Here is a 17,452-nt window from a genome sequence, read left to right on the forward strand (position 1 = left end):
GGTGACCTCACAGAGAGATGCTGACATCAGCCAGGCAGGACCGGGGCGAGGGGCCAGGGAAACCTCAGAGACCCCTGTGGCTTTGCGTCAGCAAGTCTCCTTCTCCAGGTCTCTCTCTGAGGACTGAGAGAGTATTCGGGTTCATGGACGTGAGCACCAGGAGGAACCTCTTTCGAGTTTTCTCCTTCCCTTTTAGTGATTATACTAGAAAACAGCCATCCCTGTTTAGAAGGTAAGAGCCTCCTGGAGGTTTGAAACCTGTTCAGTCTGATCCATCTGGTGAGAGTTGAATTCTAGGCATGGAAAACACGAGCTTAAGGAGGCAGAAGTTTATTCTGCACCTGGGATTTTGTCCCTTAGAATCACTGGGGACATTGGGGTTTGCCCTTTTTGTTTCACCTTTTCCTCCCTCCCTCCTTTCTCTTCGTCTCTTGCTTATTTTGTCCTTTTTCCTGGGGCGGGGGGTGTGCGTGTGTGTGTTGCGGGGGAGTGCTCTGCAGTTCCCACTGTGGGAGGTCCACCCAAAAATGTGGGGCTGAAATAGTGCTCGGGCAGTGATCCCCACCAGTGACCTGGGCCATCCTTTGGGCTCTCTGGTGAGAACCCTCAGCCTCCCGTCCTCAGTCTCTACCCTGATTGGCTGAGCAGGGGGTTATTGACAGGGAGGAGACTCAGGTCCTTGTTGGTCTCTTTTAAGACCAAGGAAATAACTCAGATAAATGTAAAGTAAATGGCAAATGAAATTTAATGTGGATAAATGTAAAGTAATGCACGTTGGAAAAAATAACCCCAACTATACATACAATATGATGGGGGCTAATTTAGCTACAACGAGTCAGGAAAAAGATCTTGGCGTCATTGTGGATAGTTCTCTGAAGATGCCCATGCAGTGTGCAAAGGCGGTCAAAAAAGCAAACAGGATGTTAGGAATCATTAAAAAGGGGATAGAGAATAAGACTGAGAATATATTATTGCCCTTATATAAATCCATGGTATGCCCACATCTCGAATACTGTGTACAGATGTGGTCTCCTCACCTCAAAAAAGATATTCTAGTACTAGAAAAGGTTCAGAAAAGGGCAACTAAAATGATTAGGGGTTTGGAGAGGGTCCCATATGAGGAAAGATTAAAGAGGCTAGGACTCTTCAGCTTGGAAAAGAGGAGACTAAGGGGGATATGATAGAGGTATATAAAATCATGAGTGATGTTGAGAAAGTGGATAAGGAAAAGTTATTTACTTATTCCCATAATACAAGAACTAGGGGTCACCAAATGAAATTAATAGGCAGCAGGATTAAAACAAATAAAAGGAAGTTCTTCTTCACGCAGCGCACGGTCAACTTGTGGAACTCCTTACCTGAGGAGGTTGTGAAGGCTAGGACTATAACAGCGTTTAAAAGAGAACTGGATAAATTCATGGTGGCTAAGTCCATAAATGGCTATTAGCCAGGATGGGTAAGGAATGGTGTCCCTAGCCTCTGTTTGTCAGAGCATGGAGATGGATGGCAGGAGACAGATCACTTGATCATTGCCTGTTAGGTTCACTCCCTCTGGGGCACCTGGCATTGGCCACTGTCGGTAGACAGATACTGGGCTAGATGGACCTTTGGTCTGACCTGGTACGGCCCTTCTTATGTTCTTAACCAGTTCTATGTTTGATGAATTTTGCTGCTTCTCTGCATTAATGGTCTCTGAGCAGTTCATGATTCTCTCTAACATTGCAGTTCTCCTCAAATACTTGCTGAATAATTCCTGTCCACTGTTGTTGGGCTGGAGCTCATCTGAGAGCACTTTACTCAGGTCATTCAATGTCTGAAATTCAAGATCCGATGGTCAGTTTGAAAATCAGGGTTCTTGGGTCCTATTCCCAACTCTGCCATTGACTGGCTGTGTGACCTAAGACAAGTCAATTTTTCTTTCTCAGACGTAGCTTCTCCCTCTTTCAAGTAGGGATAATAATGATCTGCTCCTACCTAGCTCAACACACTCACTCTTCCCCAACACACAGTGTCTCTCCCCACACACACACAGTCTCTACCCCGCCACGCACACCGCAGTTGAAAAGCAGCTGGCAATCTAGTAAGATGCCCGTGGAACGGTGGGATAGAGAAACCTGCATCATGTGATGCTGTACCAGCCCGTGAGGCATTGCAAACCCTTCCCAAAACACCCTGCAGCCAGTTGCACAGTGGGATAGTTGCCCACAGTGCACTGCTCTCTGTTGCCATTCAAGAACTGCTAGCATGGATGTGCTCTGGTGACACAAGGGGCATAGGGAGGACATTCAATAGCTGTTTAATTAAAACACTTTAATTAAAGCAGCAATGCCAGGGGGTTGGTGGCTCCTTTCTTTCCTCACCCTGGAGTAAACTCATCTTATTCCATTCTTGATGTTTCATGGAATAACAACAGACAACCGAAGAAAGACATGGACAGGGTGGGTCTCAGGGGAGGGGCAGAGGTGAGAGAAGTGGGCAGGGTGGGTCTCCAGGGAGAGGCAGAGAGGTGTGGGTGGTGGGCAGGGTGGGTTGTAGGGACGGGTCAGCGAGGTGGCGGTGGCGGCTGGTGGGCAGACCTTATGGTAGGGGGTGGAGAGGCACGAGCAGCAGGCAGGAAGGCCTTGGGGGAGGAGAGGAGCGAGCGAAAGGTGGATCAGCCGTCCTCAGCCAAAGAGGAAGAGCGGGGGGTGGGAAGTGGCCAAACAGGAGCAAGGGGGGAGCACAGGTGGGGCCTCAGAGAGAGGAGAAGGGTGGGGTGCAGTGCCATGGTCTGGGCACCAATGGGCCCCCCACTTCTAGGGAGCTTCCAGCGCTCACACCCAGCCTCCCCAAATGCAAGAGCCATGGGCCACCTATTCTCTTCATCTTCACTATCCAAGCCCCTCCCCAAGCTATGTTGATGGGAGAAGCCCTCCTGTTGGCATAGCGCTATCTGCACCGGGGTTAGGCTGATATAACTGCATTGCTTAGGGAGGTAAATTTTTTACACCCCTGAGTAATGTAGTTACACCGATCTAATTTTGTAGTGTCGACCTGTCCAAAGAACCTTGGGAGTAAAACTTCCCCTGCTCCTCTGCTTTACTGAATCCAAACACCAGCAAAGCTTGTCAGGCCCAGATGGAGGTTGGCAGAGAGTCAGGTGTGTGCAGACATGATCCCTTCAGCAGCTGTAGGCACCATGGCTTAGCTGGCTAAAACCACTGTTTTGTATACAGGAGATCCTGGGTTCAAGTTCCAGTGGTACCTTACCGAGTTGCTTTTGGGGCACCTGTTATTGGCTACTGTCAGAAGACAAGATTCAGAGCTAGATTTACCGTCGGTCTAGCCTAGTGTGGTTTTTCTTATGGTTTAAATTACACTCACAGGCACTGAGGATAGAGTTACTGAAAGTTTGGGAGTTAGGAGCTGATAGGTCAGTGGTCCAGTCCTCTCACAGACAGCCTCCTCCCTCTGGGACAGGGCAGGTCTGAGCTCTCTCACCAAATGCTCACTGTGGCTGCCAGAATCTGTGGGCAGCTCGTTTAGATTATGCCGAGGGTTGAGTCCTGTTTTGTGCACCGTGTCTGAGAATGAAAATCCTAACCTGCCCTTTGAAATAACAAAAGCAGCAGGACGTGTTTCTGTCCCTGCCCCAGAGCAGACAGACCGATGGAGAAATGCCATGAGTCCAGGGTAATACTCCCCTGCGGTTTTACCATTTCCACTTGCTAAACCCCCTCCCAACCTTCTGGGCTCCTGGAGCAGGGGACTGAGCCTGAGCCGAGACACGGACACTGCAACTTTACAGCCCAAGCCGCATGACCCTGATTAATGTGACACGGGCCAGTCGTGGGTGTTTCATTGCACTGGAGACGTAGCCTAATGTTATGTCTGCACTGCGATTAACACACCCAGGGCACCTGTCGCAAAGCCCGGGTCAGCTGACTCAGGGTTATGGGGCTTGGGCTGCAAGACTATAAAATTACAGTGCAGACAGATGGGCTTGAGCCCAGTCTCTGAGACCCCACGAGGGGTGAGGGTTTCCGAACCCAGGCTTCAGTGTGAACACAAATATCTGCACCACAGTTTTTAGCCTCTCAGCTTTAGCTTAATGAGCCCACGTCAGATGGTCCAGGCCAGCCATGCTGCCATCTTTATCCCAGGAGAGATGGACTCTAAGGGTACGTCTCCATTGCAATGTCAGCCCAGGGGTGGCTCGCTGTGCTCAAAGCAGCACCCTGGAAGCCCCATATTCACCAGTCTCATATAATGGTGATACGGTTTGTACAAAGTCTGCCTGGTGAGGTATCATTTCAAAAGTCTTGGTCTGTTGAACATTACTATTGTGTTGGATTGTGTGTGTAGCATTGGCTGGGAAGTTTTGCTCTGTGTATGTTACTGAGATGAGGTTGGGAAATGCCCCCCCACCAGCCTTTCAGGTGTGACAATGGAGGAGCCAGACCCGCTGCTGGCCCATTAAAGGGATCCACACTCCCAAGCACTATCCCAGGAACCGTGTACAATGCAGACGTCTCCGAGATAGCACAGCAACAATGGGCACTGCTTGACTCACATCCTAGCAAAGGGACTTCCTAGCCAGTTGGAAGAAACTATGAAAGGGGGGTAGAGACATTATGAGTTAGCCTCTCTCCCCCACAACTCAACAGCTGGAAACACACCTGGATGACAAAACTGATTCAGAAATCAGAGGAGAATAATAATAGTACATTCAAACCAAAGTCCCCAAACAGACTAGTAGTGGTTTTTCAGCAGAAAATTTTCAGTTTGGGGAATTTTGGTTTCTCAGTTAGACTTTGACAAGGGAAGCAGAGAGAAAATGGTTGAGTTGTCTCCTTCAGAACAGCTTGGCCTAGACACTAGCTCTGGTTCACTGTTGTGGCCTTGCTCAGGTTGGGGGTATTTTAATTATTTGGGGAGGTCCCAGGGTGTTTGGGGGAGATTATGAGGCTGTTCCCTTTTGAGATAAAAACTAAGAAATGCAGGACTAGAGAATTTTTTTAGAAATCTGGTATTTAGATATTTTATTTTAAGCAAAGGGGAGGGGGGAAGAGATTCTGAGAAGCTTTTTGTTTGCAAGAAGCAACATTGTTTGATCTGTCATTGTACCAAGGGGGGGGGAGATCATAGAATCCAAGATCAGAAGGGACCATTATGATCATCTCATCTGACCTCCTGCAAGATGCAGGCCCATAAGTCGATCCACCCACTCCTGAACTAATTAGGAGATGGTTGTCTATAAACACACTCCTGAACATAGAGATGGTTATCTATAAAGGAGGGTGAAGACTAAATGCAGCTGATGAGGATGGGATTTGAACCCATGTGTGCAGAGCACAATGGATTAGCAGTCCATCACCTTAACCACTCGGCCACCTCATCTGAGCTGTCAAAAAGTGGACAGGAGGAGAAATCTAAGGCCAGCAGAGATAAGGACACTAAGGAGTTTTTAAATACTAAGCGTAGGCAGGGGCTGAATGAGCTCCCCCCTCACATCTAGTGAGGAGCTGGGGGAAGACTTCAGGAACAGGCCGTGTTTGCACAGACACCCCTACTCTGCCTAGCTATGCAGCATGAGGGGGCCGCTTCCCCAAAATGACCAGTTTGGGATGGTGGTGGGTTGCAAATCACTTTAGGATTGAGTGCAATGAAATGTTATTCTCCTCCCTGTACGAGTGAAGGGCAGCAGAACGTACCTAGGCCGTCCTGACGGAGGGGTGGGTGGGTGAGGAATCGCTTTCATTGGACGGCAGAGAAGTGATTGAGGACGTCACCCTAACCCAGTGGTCCCCAAACATTTCACACTGCGCTCTCGTATCCATGGCTGTGGCCCCTCGGAAGCCGCGGTTGAGAACCAGGGCTGGGAGTGGGGCCGTTGCTTGCTGGGGAGAGGGGTGCGGACAGGGGTCAGGGGGTGAGGCCGGGCTGGGAGCCAGGGGCCCAGGCTGAGGGTGGGGCTGGGGAAGAGCTGGGACAGAGTGGGGCTGAGTGGGGCTCCCTCCCTGCCCTCCATGGTGGCTGGCTCAGGCCCTGAGGTGCCCCCATAAATCTTCCTCTGTGTCCCCCTAGGAGTCACGCCCCACATTTTGGGGACCACTGACCCCTACTCGCTAAGCAGGGGCTGGTGATGCCAAAGTCCAGGGAAAGGGAGAACAAGTGCGGGGGCCCCAGCACTGGAACCATGACCCCCCCACACACTTCTGTGTGTGGCTCCGCCCCCTTCCACACCTTCCACCCACGGCCCCACCCACTGTCACCTCTGTTCCACCCCTTCCCCCACTGGCCCCACCCAGTCACTCCTTTACCCCTGCCCCGCTGCGGCCCCGAGACCAGAGAAGCTCTGTGCCCCTGCTGCAGCCCCCGGGCCGTAGCAGGGAGTGGGAGCTCCTCCAGCCCTGGGGCTGACATGGGGGAGACTTTCCCAGCGGGTCCCAGTTTGGCCAGGGCCCCTAGTCATGGGCCCCACTGCCCCCTTGGCGACGCAAGGTTTGGGGAGGCTGAGCCCCCCCCGAGCCTCCATTACGAGCCGCCCAGGCTACCTCTGCTCAGTGGGTGGCCAGTCTCCCTGTGTCTCTGCTGTTCGTGCTGGGGAGCCTGGCCGGCCTTAGGGGTGGGGCCCCCGGCAGCCGCCCAGGGCTCCAGGGGGTCAAAGGGCACCATGTGGCCGTGCAAAGGTGCTCACTGCTCTCCCCTGCCCCAATGCTCCTCCGTGGCCCCATAGAGGGTGGGGGGAGCGAGGAGCAGCACTATGTGCTCCATGCGTCCTGGTCACTTTCCCCACCTGGGCTGGGCTGTGAGGGGAGCATCAGAAGCTGCTGCTCTCTGCCCTCCCCTGACGCAGCCCGGCTGAGGAACGTGACCTGGATGCAGGGAGCTCGGATGATGTCCCTCCTCGCCCCCCTGCCCCTGCTAGGGAAGGCTGCTGTGTGGTGTCTCCATGGCTGCACTGTCAGTGATGCAGGTTTCTCTCTCCCATTGTTCCAGGGGCATCCTACTAGATTGCCAGCTGCTTTTCAACTGCAGTGTGGAGACTGTGTGTGTGTGGGGAGAGACACTGCGTGTGTTGTGGAAGAGTGAGTGTGTTGAGGTAGGTAGGAGCGGATCATTATTATCCCTACTTGAAAGAGGGAGAAGCTAAGGCTGAGGAAGGAGAATTGACTTGTCTGAGGTCTCACAGCCAGTCAGTGGCAGAGTTGGGAATAGAACCCAAGAGCCCTGATTTTCTAACTAACCATCGGATCTTGAATTTCAGACACTGAATGACCTGAATAAAGTGCTCTCAGATGAGCTCCAGACCAACAACAGTGCACAGGAATTATTCAGTAAGTATCTGAGGAGAACTGCAATGTTAGAGAGAATCATGAACTGCTCAGAGACCATTAATGCAGAGAAGCAGCAAACTCCATCAAACATAGAACTGGTTCTGACTTATTTCCTTGGTCTTAAAAGAGACCAACAAGGAGCTGACTCTCCTCCCTGTCAATAACCCCCTGCTCAGCCAATCAGGGTAGAGACTGAGGACGGGAGGCTGAGGGTTCTCACCAGAGAGCCCAAAGGATGGCCCAGGTCACTGGTGGGGATCACTGCCTGAGCACTATTTCAGCTCCACATTTTTGAGTGGAGCTCCCACAATGGGAGCTGCAGAGCACTCCCCCGCAACACACACACACACACTCACGCACACCCCTCCTGGTGTTGGGAGGGGAACAGGAGAAAGGACAAAAGAAGCAAGAGACGAAGAGAAAGGAGGGATGGAGGAAAAGGTGAAACAAAAAGGACAAACCCCAATGTCCCCAGTGATTCTAAGGAACAAAATCCCAGGTGTGGAATAAAATTCTCTCTCCTTAAGCTCGTGTTTTCCATGCCTAGAATTCAACTTTAAATCGGCTTCGGTACCCAATGACTGGAAGTTAGCTAATGTAACGCCAATATTTAAAAAGGGCTCTAGGGGTGATCCCGGCAATTACAGACTGGTAAGTCTAACGTCGGTACCGGGCAAATTAGTTGAAACAATAGTAAAGAATAAAATTGTCAGACACATAGAAAAACATAAACTCTTGAGCAATAGTCAACATGGTTTCTGTAAAGGGAAATCGTGTCTTACTAATCTATTAGAATTCTTTGAAGGGGTCAACAAACATGTGGACAAGGGGGATCTTGTGGACATAGTGTACTTAGATTTCCAGAAAGCCTTTGACAAGGTCCCTCACCAAAGGCTCTTAAATAAATTAAGCTGTCATGGGATAAAAGGAAAGGTCCTTTCATGGATTGAGAACTGGTTAAAGGACAGGGAACAAAGGGTAGGAATTAATGGTAAATTCTCAGAATGGAGAGGGGTAACTAGTGGTGTTCCCCAAGGGTCAGTCCTAGGACCAATCCTATTCAATTTATTCATAAATGATCTGGAGAAAGGGGTAAACAGTGAGGTGGCAAAGTTTGCAGATGATACTAAACTACTCAAGATAGTTAAGACCAAAGCAGATTGTGAAGAACTTCAAAAAGATCTCACAAAACTAAGTGATTGGGCAACAAAATGGCAAATGAAATTTAATGTGGATAAATGTAAAGTAATGCACATTGGAAAAAATAACCCCAACTATACATACAACATGATGGGGGCTAATTTAGCTACAACGAGTCAGGAAAAAGATCTTGGAGTTATCGTGGATAGTTCTCTGAAGATGTCCACACAGTGTGCAGAGGCGGTCAAAAAAGCAAACAGGATGTTAGGAATCATTAAAAAGGGGATAGAGAATAAGACTGAGAATATATTATTGCCCTTATATAAATCCATGGTACGCCCACATCTCGAATACTGTGTACAGATGTGGTCTCCTCACCTCAAAAAAGATATTCTAGCACTAGAAAAGGTTCAGAAAAGAGCAACTAAAACGATTAGGGGTTTAGAGAAGGTCCCATATGAGGAAAGATTAAAGAGGCTAGGACTCTTCAGTTTGGAAAAGAGAAGACTAAGGGGGGACATGATAGAGGTATATAAAATCATGAGTGATGTTGAGAAAGTGGATAAGGAAAAGTTATTTACTTATTCCCATAATACAAGAACTAGGGGTCACCAAATGAAATTAATAGGCAGCAGGTTTAAAACAAATAAAAGGAAGTTCTTCTTCACGCAGCGCACAGTCAACTTGTGGAACTCCTTACCTGAGGAGGTTGTGAAGGCTAGGACTATAACAATGTTTAAAAGGGGACTGGATAAATTCATGGTGGCTAAGTCCATAAATGGCTATTAGCCAGGATGGGTAAGAATGGTGTCCCTAGCCTCTGTTCGTCAGAGGATGGAGATGGATGGCAGGAGAGAGATCATTTGATCATTGCCTGTTAGGTTCACTCCCTCAGGGGCACCTGGCATTGGCCACTGTCGGTAGACAGATACTGGGCTAGATGGACCTTTGGTCTGACCCGGTACGGCCTTTCTTATGTTCTTATGTTCTTATGTTAACTGTCACCAGATGGATCAGACTGAACAGGTTTCAAACCTGCAGGAGGCTCTTACCTTCTAAACAGGGACGGCTGTTTTCTAGTAAAATCACTAAAAGGGAAGGAGAAAACTCAAAAAGGTTCCTCCTGGCGCTCACGTCTGTGAACCCGAATACTCTCTCAGTCCTCAGAGAGAGACCTGGAGAAGGAGACTTGCTGAAACAAAGCCACAGGGGTCTCTGAGGTTTCCCTGGCCCCTCGCCCCTGTCCTGCCTGGCTGATGTCAGCATCTCTCTGTGAGGTCACCACCTCCCCACCACCTTGGACCAATAGTCTGAGGTCCTGCAAAAGGCCTTTGTGATGTCACTGCCGCACCCCTCCCTTGCTGGGCTAATGTTCTGCCCCTGGCCAGGCACTTTGGAGGTTTGAGCTACTCCCTGTGGTCACCCCACTCAAGGAGCGTTCGTTCTACGCAGCAAGCCGACTAGACAGGGAAACATCAGACGCTGCTCCCAATGCTACACTCAGTTTTTCAGAAATTATGGCCAGAAGAGACCATTAGAAAATCTAATCATAGAATCATAGAATATCAGGGTTGGAAGGGACTTCAGGAGGTCATCTACTCCAACCTACTGCTCAAAGCAGGACCAATCCCCAACTAAATCATCCCAGCCAGGGCTTTGTCAAGCCTGACCTTAAAAACCTCTAAGGAAGGAGATTCCACCACCTCCCTAGGTAACCCATTGCAGTGCTTCACCACTCTCTGAATGAAAAAGTTTTTCCTAATATCCAGCCTAAACCTCCCCCACTGCAACTTGAGACCATTGCTCCTTGTTCTGTCATCTTCTACCACTGAGAACAGTCTAGATCCATCCTCTTTGGAACCCCCTGTCAGGTAGTTGAAAGCAGCTATCAAATCCCCCCTCACTCTTCTCTTCTGCGGACTAAACAAGCCCAGTTCCCTCAGCCTCTCCTCATAAGTCATGTGCTTCAACCCCGTAATCATTTTTGTTGCCCTCTGCTGGACTCTTTCCACTTTTCCACATCCTTCTTGTAGTGTGGGGCCCAAAACTGGACACAGTACTCCAGATGAGGCTTCACCAATGTCTAATAGAGGGGAATGATCACATCCCTCGATCTGCCGACGATGCCCCTAATTATACAGCCCAAAATGCCGTTAGCCTTCTTGGCAACAAGGGCACACTGTTGACTCATATTCAGCTTCTCGACCACTGTAACCTCTTGGTCCTTTTCTGCAGAACTGCTTCCTAGCCATTCGGTCCCTAGTCTGTAGCAGTGAATGGGATTCTTCCGTCCTAAGTGCAGGACTCTGCATTTGTCCTTGTTGAACCTCATCAGGTTTCTTTTGGCCCAGTCCTCTAATTTGTCTAGTTCCCTCTGTATCCTATCCCTACACTCCAGCGTATCTATCACTCCTCCCAATTTAGTGTCATCTGCAAACTTGCTGAGGGTGCAGTCCACGCCATCCTCCTAATCATTAATGAAGATATTGAACAAAACCGGCCCCAGGACCGACCCTTGGGGCACTCCACTTGAAATTGGCTGCCAACTAGACATGGAGCCGTTGATCACTACCCATTGAGCCCGACGATCTAGCCATGTTTCTATCCACCTTATAGTCCATTCATCCAGCCCATACTTCTTTAACTTGCTGGCAAGAATACTGTGGGAGACTGTATCAAAAGCTTTACTAAAGTCAAGGGATAACACATCCACTGCTTTCCCCTCATCCACAGCCCCAGTTATGTCCTCATAGAAGGCAATTAGGTTAGTCAGGCATGACTTGCCTTTGGTGAATCCATGCTGACTGTTCCTGATCACTTGCCCCTCCTTTAAGTGGTTCAGAATTGATTCCTTGAGGACCTGTTCCATGATTTTTCCAGGGACTGAGGTGAGGCTGACTGACCTGTAGTTCCCCGGATCCTCCTTCTTCCCTTTTTTAAAGATGGGCACTACAGTAGCCTTTTTCCAGTCATCCAGGACCTCCCCCGATCGCCATGAGTTTTCAAAGATAATGGCCAATGGCTCTGCAATCACATCCGCCAACTCCTTTAGCACTCTTGGATGCAGTGCATCCGGCCCCATGAACTTGTGCTCGTCCAGTTTTTCTAAACAGTCCTGAACCACTTCTTTCTCCACAGAGGGCTGGTCACCTTCTCCCCATACTGTGCTGCCCAGTGCAGCAGTCTGGGAGCTGACCTTGTTTATGAAGACAGAGGCAAAAAAAAGCATTGAGTACATTAGCTTTTTCCACATCCTCTGTCCACTAAGTTACCTCCTCATTCCTTGACTTTCTTCATGTTGCTAACATACCTGAAGAAACCCTTCTTGTTACTCTTAACATCTCTTGCTAGATGGAACTCCAAGTGTGATTTGGCCTTCCTGATTTCACTCCTTCATGCCTGAGCAATATTTTTATACTCCTCCCTGGTCATTTGTCCAATCTTCCACTTCTTGTAAGCTTCTTTTTTGTGTTTAAGATCAGCAAGGATTTCACTGTTAAGCCAAGCTTGTCGCCTGCCATATTTACTATTCTTTCTACACATGGGGTTTTTTTTTTCCTGCAACCTCAATAAGGATTCTTTAATCCTTTAGAGGATTGGAACTGATTTCAGTGAAGGCACGTTTGCTAGGTTTTTATGCATTTGCATAGGAAACATTGAGTGTTTCTATTCATTTCAGGGATCCTATTCAGTGGAACTCCTGAACATAATGGAAATGACATTATTTTCGTTGAAGGAAGAGGTTTGTAAGGGGGCACTTGGATTTGAACCAAGGACCATTTGAACTGCAGTCAAACACTCGACCACTGAGCTATACCCCCATGACTGCTGTGTAGGTAAGTCAGAGATCTTAAAGATTTTGAAGGACAGGCCCTGCCTCAGGGATCTCCTGTTCTGTTCCCAGACCACAGTGCTTTTAAAAATGGGGTTTGATTAAACTTATAGATCCATGTAAACACCACAGCTTGCACACCCACCCACATAGCTTCCCCCAGTGACATAGCTACCACCTCTCGGGGAGATGGATTAACTACATGGACGGGACAGCTCTCTCCCCTCCGCTTAGAGCATCTTCATTATTTATGAATAGCTGGGAAATAACCTCCTGAATGGACAGTAACCAATTTATCAAATATTGCTGGGTCTGCATTCAATATGGATACCTGGTCATATTGGCTGGATTAGTAGGAGCATTGCCGGCAGATCGAGGGAAGTGATTATTCCCTTCTATTCGGCACTGGTGAGCCCCCCCCCCACTACAGAAACAAATTGGAGAGAGTCTAGGGGAGGGCAACAAAAATGATTAGGGGGCAGGGGACTTACGAGGAGAGGCTGAGGGCAGGGCCACCCAGAGGGGGGGCAGGTGGGGCAATTTGCCCCAGGCCCTGCAGGGCCCCCACGAGAATACAGGATTCTAGAGTATTGCAACTTTTTTTTATGGAAGGGGCCCTCAAAATTGTTTTGCCCCAGGCCCCCTGAATCCTCTGGGCGGCCCTGCCCACTCCACCCCCTTGACTCGTTCGCCTCCCTCTCAGGCCCCACCTGTGTTCTGCTCTCACTCCCATTTGACCACTTCCCACCCCCGCTCTTCCACTGTGGCTGAGGCCTGCTGGTCCACCTTTCGCTCCCTCCTCTCCTCCCTGAAGGCCTCCTTGTGTCTCTCCACCCCCTACCCCAAGGCCTGCCTGCTGCCCCCACCTCTCTGCCCCTCCCCTGAGACCCTCCCTGCCCACCGCCCCCACCTCTCTGCCCCTCCCCTGAGACCCGCCCTGCCCACCGCCCCCACCTCTCTGCCCCTCCCGTGAGACCCTCCTGCCCATCGCCCCCACCACTCTGCCCCCTCCTGAGACCCGCCCTGCCCCGCCCCACCTCTCTTCCCCTCCTGAGACCTGCCCTGCCCCCGCCCCCATCTCTCTGCCCCTCCTGAAACCCGCCCTGCCCACCGCCCCCACCTCTCTGCCCCTCCAGTGACACCCGCCCTGCCCATCGCCCCCACCTCTCTGCCCCTCCCCTGAGACCCACTTGTCCACCTCTTTCCTCGGTCGTCTGTTGTTATTCCTTGAAACACCAAGGATGGAATTAAAAGCTGAGTTTACTCCAGGGTAAGGAAAGAAAGGAGCCACCAACCCCCTGACAAATCTGAGTGCCCCAGAGAAAACCTGCCCCCTGTTATTGCGATCACTGCTGTGCTGGTGATATGGCAGGAAAGGGACTGTCTGAATGATCAAGGCAGGAAATGGGCAACAATCTACAGCAACGTCATTGACCACAAACACACTCTCCTCATGCTCCAGCCAGAAGGGAAATGAGCAGGAATTCTTGCAGTTCAGCCATGGACACACTTACACAATGGCACAGCAGTGTGTGTGTTGTGGAAGCTGGTCTGAGGAAACAACTGGAATTGATCACTCAGTGAGAACAGAACTAGAGTGCAGTGAGAGACACATCTCAACCAAGTAGTTGTGGCTGAGTGGTTAAGGTGATGGACTAGAAATCCATTGGGGTCTCCCTGTGTAGGTTCGAATCCTGCCAACTACAGCGAAAGTTGTGGTTCTTTAGTTTCAAAGGAGCTGGGTCTTGTCTCACTCTCAAGCTGGGTCTACACTGTTGGGTAATGCGGCTTTAAAGTGTTTTAATTAATCACCTGTTGCATGTCCACACTATGCCCCTTGTGTCACCAGAGCACATCCACGCTAGAATCTTGAATGGCCCCAGAGAGCAGTGCACTGTGGGTAACTATTCCACTGGGCAACTGGCTGCAGGGTGTTTTGGGAAGGGTTTGCAATGCCTCATGGGCTGGTACAGCATCACATGATGCAGGTTTCTCTATCCCACCGTTCCATGGGCATCTTACTAGATTGCCAGCTGCTTTTCAACTGCAGTGTGCGTGGCGGGATAGAGACTGTGTGTGTGTGTGGGGAGAGGGAGTGTGTGTGTGGGGAGAGAGAGTGTGTCGCACACTGTCTCTATGTTCAGACAGCTGCTGCAAGCAACCAGTCCTGAGGCAGGGGGAGGGGGCAGCCCCAACATCAGTCCCCGCTTCCCTCACTGGCTCAGCTCAGCACAGCAGCCTCTGTCACACGCACACACACACCGCTGCTGCTGAGCTCTGTGTCAGGGGTGCTGGAACAGGGGGTTTAGAGGGCCGTGGCCCCACCACTCTTAACTGGCTGTTAGGACAAATGATGGAGTGGGGAAAGGGGGAGTCTTGGGGGGGGGGAGAGGAATTCTGTGGGTGTGGCCTCGGGGGGAGAGGCGGTGTGAGTGTGGGTCCTTAGGGAAGGGTTTTCATGGGAGTGCCACAGTTCAGACAATAGTGACCCCCCCACTGTAAGGAAGCTCCCGCCGCCCCTGCTCTGTGTTCGTAGCGCGGGAGAGAGCAGCGTTCCAGGGCAGTGATTTGCTCCCCGGGGCTCCACCAGGGGGGCTTCGGAGGCTGCAGGGAGCCCTGGGCCCTTTAAATCACCAGCCTGGGGAAGCCGGGCCGGGCTGGCACAGCATACCCGCTCTTGCCAGGACCTCATACCGGAATGTACCAGCTTACGTTCACCTCCGGAAGGTCCTCACGTGGATCAATAACTGGTTAAAAGCTAGGAAACAAAGGGTAGGAATAAATGGACAGTTTTCAGGATGGAAACAGGTAACTAGTGGTCCTGTACTGGGACTAGTCAACATCTTCATAAACGATCTGCTGAACAGCGAGGTGACAAAATGTGCGGATGATCCAAAACTACAGAGGATAGTTAAGTCCAAAGCAGACTGGGAGGAGCTAAAAAGAGATTTCACAAAACTGGGTGAAAGGGCAACAAAACGGCAGATGAAATTCAATGTTGATCAGTGCAAAGTGATGCACATTGGCAAACATAATACAACTACACATAGAAAACTATGGGATGTAAAATAGCTGTTCCAACTCAAGTGAGAGATCTTGGAGTCACTGTGGATAGTTCTCTGCAAACATCCACTCAATGGGCAGTGGCAGGCAAAAAGCGAACAGAATGTTGGGAATCATTAAGAAAGGGATAGAGAATAAGAGAAAATCTTATTGCCACTGTATAAATCCATGGTACACCCATATCTTGAATACTGCGTGCAGATATGGTCGCTCCATCTTAAAAAAGATGTATTGGAATTGGAAAAGGTTCAGAAACGGGTATGGAGTGTCTGCCATATGAGGAGAGAATAACAAGACTGGGACTTTTCAGCTGGGAGAAAAGCTGACTAGGGGGAAATATGCTAGAGGGCTATAAAATCATGACTGGTGTGGGGACAGTAAATAAGGAGTGTTACTTATTCCTTCTCATAACACAAGAACTAGGTCACCAAATGAAATTAATAGGCAGCCCATTTAAAACAAACAAAAGGAAGTATTTTTTCACACAACGCACAGTCAACCTGTGGAACTCCTTGCCAGAGGAGGTTGTGAAGGCCAAGACTATAACAGGGTTTTAAAAAAAGAGCTAAATCGCTTCATGGAGAACATGCTCTGAGCCAGGATGGGCAGGGATGGTGTCCCTAGTCTCTGTTGGCCAGGAGCTGGGAATAGGCGACAGGGGATGGATCACTTGGTGATTCCCTGTTCTGTTCATTCCCTCTGGGGCACCTAGCTTTGGCCGCTATGGGAAGACAGGATACTGGGCTAGATGGACCCAGTCTGGCCGTCGTATGTCCTTACATCCTTATGCTCCTTTCATAAGATGCCTGGGATTCTGCCTCACAATGTGTCCCTGAGGTCTCAGCCAAAATGCCCAGACAGGCAAACGCTCTGGGCTCCTGAAGCCTTGGCCACCCACCTAGTGCCCTATGGCTCATCCCTGACCCTTGCTGCTGCTCATTGCTGTAGACTGTGAGAGGAGCGGAGGCAGCGCAGGAGCCTTCGGGGGACACAGATCTGAGGCTTTGGGAGAGACACATTGTCTGAGACATCAGAGCTCTGCAAACCCTGCAGCCACCCCCTCAATCCAGGGCCTGTTCCAGCCCTGAGTCTGGGCTGCCGCAATCCCTCCCCCAGAGCAGGGCGCCCACAGATTACAGCCTGGAAATAGGCGTGTGAGACTAACTCCTGTTCTCCCTGACAGGGCCTCCCCTAGACCAAGTGGAGTCCCAGGCAAGACATGTCTTCGGTGCCCCCCCCATATGTTAAAATTTTGAATATCTTATTTTTATTGCATTTGTAGCTCAGCTCATGATTTTGACGCACAATTTCGATGCATGATTTTCTCTGTCGTATAAGATGATAAATTTGCAGGCTAGGTTCTGTAAACCTGTATTTATTCATGCCATATATAAGCAAATAAAACAAATGCATTTTCTTTAAGCATATAGAAACTTTTTTATTTTGACAGTAACTGAAATGTACTAACATCTAGAAATGGAACTGTCACCAGCACAGGGTGGGCCGGTATTAAATAGTGTTACAGTCGGAGACAGACAGCGTTAGGATGTTAACCCCAGGCCCTTTGTTCAAAGGTCGCTTCTCTCGCCTTTCCCCCATGAACTGAAGCACAGCATTAAAGAGATCCAAAGATTGGCCAATGGCATTTCAAAGCTGATCTTAACCCTTTCAGTACCCTTACAAACTCAGATGCTTCTCACCACAGGCTGGCTGGTGGCTTTTCAGCCAGGCTCTCCCCTTTCATCAGCGCTTCAGTTGCTTGGTGTGGGGGTGTCTGTAGATGTAGGTGACAGAGAGAGATAAAGCCTAGCAAATGTCTCTCCTTTTATCATGTCCTTTCTTCCCTCATGGCTTTGCCCCCCCCCCTTCAGAGTCAGGTGAGCATCACTGCGTCTCTCCAAGCAAGTCTGAGCAATTCCCCTGGGGTGTCCTCATGCAGGTGAGTCATTGCATTGTAGCTCCCTTGCTGGGCAATGGCTGTCGATGGTTGTTTGACACCCTGTCTGGGTGTTGGTTACTTTCCTTGCTGTTGCCACTAGGGAGCTAATATTTGGCTGACTCCCCCACCTTGCAGCACAGTGACAACCACACTGCACAA

At 49.9% G+C, this 17,452-nt stretch overlaps 3 non-coding genes and 1 pseudogene across 3 annotated transcripts; 1 reads left to right on the plus strand and 3 right to left on the minus strand.

Moving 5' to 3' along the window:
- The window catches only part of LOC120381541, a 682,838-nt pseudogene that overhangs the window by 625,463 nt on the left and 39,923 nt on the right, over nt 1–17,452 (minus strand).
- TRNAS-GCU lies at nt 5,298–5,379 on the minus strand. The gene has a single exon. It is a non-coding gene; the product is annotated as a tRNA-Ser (tRNA).
- Nucleotides 12,209–12,280, minus strand: TRNAC-GCA. The gene has a single exon. It is a non-coding gene; the product is annotated as a tRNA-Cys (tRNA).
- On the plus strand, nt 13,916–13,997 carry TRNAS-AGA. Its single transcript has one exon. It is a non-coding gene; the product is annotated as a tRNA-Ser (tRNA).

This window comes from Mauremys reevesii, linkage group 14, assembly GCF_016161935.1.
Source record: "Mauremys reevesii isolate NIE-2019 linkage group 14, ASM1616193v1, whole genome shotgun sequence".
Lineage (NCBI taxonomy): Eukaryota > Metazoa > Chordata > Testudines > Geoemydidae > Mauremys > Mauremys reevesii.